This window comes from Arachis ipaensis, chromosome B10 (assembly GCF_000816755.2).
Source record: "Arachis ipaensis cultivar K30076 chromosome B10, Araip1.1, whole genome shotgun sequence".
In the NCBI taxonomy this organism is placed as follows: domain Eukaryota; kingdom Viridiplantae; phylum Streptophyta; class Magnoliopsida; order Fabales; family Fabaceae; genus Arachis; species Arachis ipaensis.
This window is the reverse complement of record NC_029794.2, coordinates 95,478,931-95,482,417: the sequence shown is the minus strand read 5'-3', so window position 1 is coordinate 95,482,417 and position 3,487 is coordinate 95,478,931.

The following is a 3,487-nucleotide window of genomic DNA, read 5'->3' as shown; positions in this document are numbered from 1 at the left end:
AAGTCATTATTAGTATTTTATATAATAACATTATGTTAAATATGTTAATATTTTAATATTATTAAAAAATAGAAAAAAATAAAAATAAATATAGAAATGAGTATATAAAAACTAATTTGAAAAGTATATGTTAGCAAATAAGGTGAAATATTCGCTGATACATAATTTACAATTCAATATTTTGTAGAACTACTAGTAAGTGCACCGGGTCTTATTAAGAAATAAAATTCACAAGAGTGAAGTTGATCCTACGAGAATTAAAGGATTAAGCAAGTAATAATTAATTGGTTATTCTAGCTAGACCGTCATAACTGGGTGATGGTCAAACAAGAAATATTAACGACTTGAAATTAAAGAAAAGCAATAAAGAACAAGAAAGTAAAGAACATAAAAGTAAAGTACTAGGAAGTAAAGTGTAAAGAAAATAAAGTGTAAGAAAGTAATTGACGGGAAAGTTAAAATGCTAAAACTAAGAATGAAAAGAATATTGGGATCAAAAGATATTGCATTCTCAGGATCAATAATTTTCATCTCCTCTTCAATCATGCAATCATTGATCTCTTGGCAAATCATAAGTAATCAAACCCCAATTTCTTGGTGATTTGATTTCTCTTAACTTTATCAATTGCCAATCTCTTGACCTAATTATTCATGAGAAGAGATGAAGAGTGGTCTCTGATTTAGAGCCACACAATTTCTTAAATCAAGTGTTGGGAAGATTATATGTCACGTATCAATCCCAAATCCAATTTCATAACCATTGTGAGAAAGAACTTCAAGCACAATTCTATGATCCCTCTTTCGAGGCTCCTATAGAATTCAAGTTGGATTCAATTTTTTTCTCAAGATAAATGAACCCTTGGGATGAAGAACGAAGTTCTTTCTAAAGAAACAACAAAAGAAGAATTGAAGATGAAGAAGAAAAACATATCAATTCATTAGATTGCAATAGAGTTCTTTTTCTCAAATGTTGGAAATTAGAAGCTCATAACTAAATATTTATAAGAGTGGGTGTGAAAGAAAATGGAAGAGAAGAGTGTGAAGTGTGAAAAGAGGAGTCTGAAAACCCCCTCCCGAAATCTCCGTGATATGATAAAACTAAAGCCTATTTATAAGCTATCCCAGATTACAAATTCAAATGAAATTCAAAACAAATTACAATCCAATGAAAATTAACTATTCTAGATGATTCTTGTGACCTTGATTGGTTGATAATTGTGGGTTTGCTTGCATGAGTTTTGAAGTGAACTTGGAGCAATACTTGAACCAAATTGAGAGGCTTCAGATGGACTTGGCGTCATTTGTACCAACGCCTTCAGTACTTGGCGTTGCCAACGCCCAGCTGGTGTTGTCTTAATCGAGCGCCCTTTAAAATGGGCGTTGTTTTCACTTGTCACGCGTACGCGTCGCCTACGCGTATGCGTGACTCTTATCGCAAGCGATGTCCAAACGAACGCCAGTTAAACATTGGCGTTGCCAATGCCAGAGTAATCTTCCCAGGGTAAATTTTTCATCCTGACGTGTATGCGTGGCCTTTGTTGTGGGCGTTAATTGAAACAGTGCCAGTTCAATCCTGGCGTTGCTCTGGGCGTTGGAGCTGGATCTGGCATTATTCTGGGCGTTGTTAAGGGCTACGCCCCTTACATTTTTTTCCAGCTTGTGTTACGCACACTTCCCAGATCCTTCAATCATCCTTGTTTTGTGCTTTTTTGCTTCTTTTTCTACAATTTTTCTACAAATTTTATTAAATCAAAGAGATCAAAACAATATACAACTTAAGCACAAAAATACATCATAATTAACCATTATGAATTCATTTTTTATGTGAAAAAGCATAGAAAAACACAACATGATGTACATGCATCACAACACCAAACTTAAACTTTGCTTGTCCTCAAGCAACTAAAGAATCATGCAATAGATTTTGACAATCCAAGGTGAGAAGAATAGCAATTTAATGTTCATGGTTAGCTAGTCTACTATGCATGCAACAATCACAAAAGAAATTCAAATGATTGATGTTTCTATCTAGCTCACTTTATGAAATCTTTTTTTTTTTTTATATTCCTTCCTTGAAACAAGCTTTTCATCTTTTTCTTAGCTTAGCTTCTTGGGTGCTTTGCACCATTAGTTAAAAGCTTCGACTATAAATGCTTTGTTTTCAAGTATTACCACTTGATACATAAACACCACAAGCATTTAATTAGAGGACTCTTTAAGCTCATTTGTCTCTTTTCTTTACTCTCTAATCATTGATGCTCGGAGCCTTGAGCTTTTGAGGGAATGCTTTGCACTTGAGCCTAGCTTTGACTCTAAGTGTTTTATTTTCAAGCTTTTTACTTGATACATAAACACCACAAGTACTTGACTAATGAATTGTCATTGGTACTCAGAGCCTTTAGCTTTCTCATTTTTTCCTTTTTCTTTCTTGATCATTAATTGCATTGCTTCTTCAAGGTTTTCAAACTTTCAAAAATTTCATAAAATGTCCTAGATGAAAACTTCAATCAAACAAATTCAAATGCATTTTGAGCAACAATAGTCATGCTAGCCTTCCAATACTCATATGCTCATGCTAGCTTCTTCTTTAATTTACCTTGTTTGTTTATGATCATGATACTTAATTACTTTGACTCACAAATTTTAAAATGGTAGTTATGATGTCATAGTTACAATTTAAAAATCAAACTATGCTTATTCACAAGGAATAACACACATTCATATTAAAAAAATAGAAGACAATCATGCAATTGAATGTATAGAGAATAAATAAGAGAAAAAGAAACTTAACCACCTTGTAGATCTTCATCATTGTTGTTGTCATTTTCCTCCTATTCTTCCCCTCCAACACCAAACTTAGAATGATTTTTTGTCCTCAAACAACAAATAAGATAGTGGTGATGGAATTTATGATGAATCATGAATGTCTTAAAACAATGATGTAAGTAATGCATGTGTTTGGGTAAGCAAATTTAAAGATAAAAATGAAGGCCATAAGAGAAACAGTGGCAATGTGATTGCATTAATAAGTGGGTTGTGCATGGTACCTTGCATGAAAGATAAGTGGCAACACCAAATCTAGTGTGACACTTTCATTTGAAAATGATGCAAGTGCCCAGTAAAGATTTGGAAATCAAATTGTTTCATGGCAACACCAAGCTTATTTTATGCAATCTCATGCCAAATTATTTGAAATTAAACTAGGCAAAGAAAGAAAATGTTACCAACGGTTAGGTTGCCTCCCAACAAACGCTCTTTTAATATCATTAGCTTGACATTTTGTTCATGAATTTCTTCCTCTTCTTCCAGTTGGTTAATAGAAATGACTTCAAGAGAGAACAGTTTTGATCTCCTCCTAACAAGCATTCTTTTGTTATTGGCTTGAGTGAATTTGCTTGTTGGAGCAGGGATTGGATTGCTCTTTATCCTTCTCTTTTCCGTGGATGTTGTCCTCCGTTCCTTGGTCACAATCCTCTTTTCAGTGATT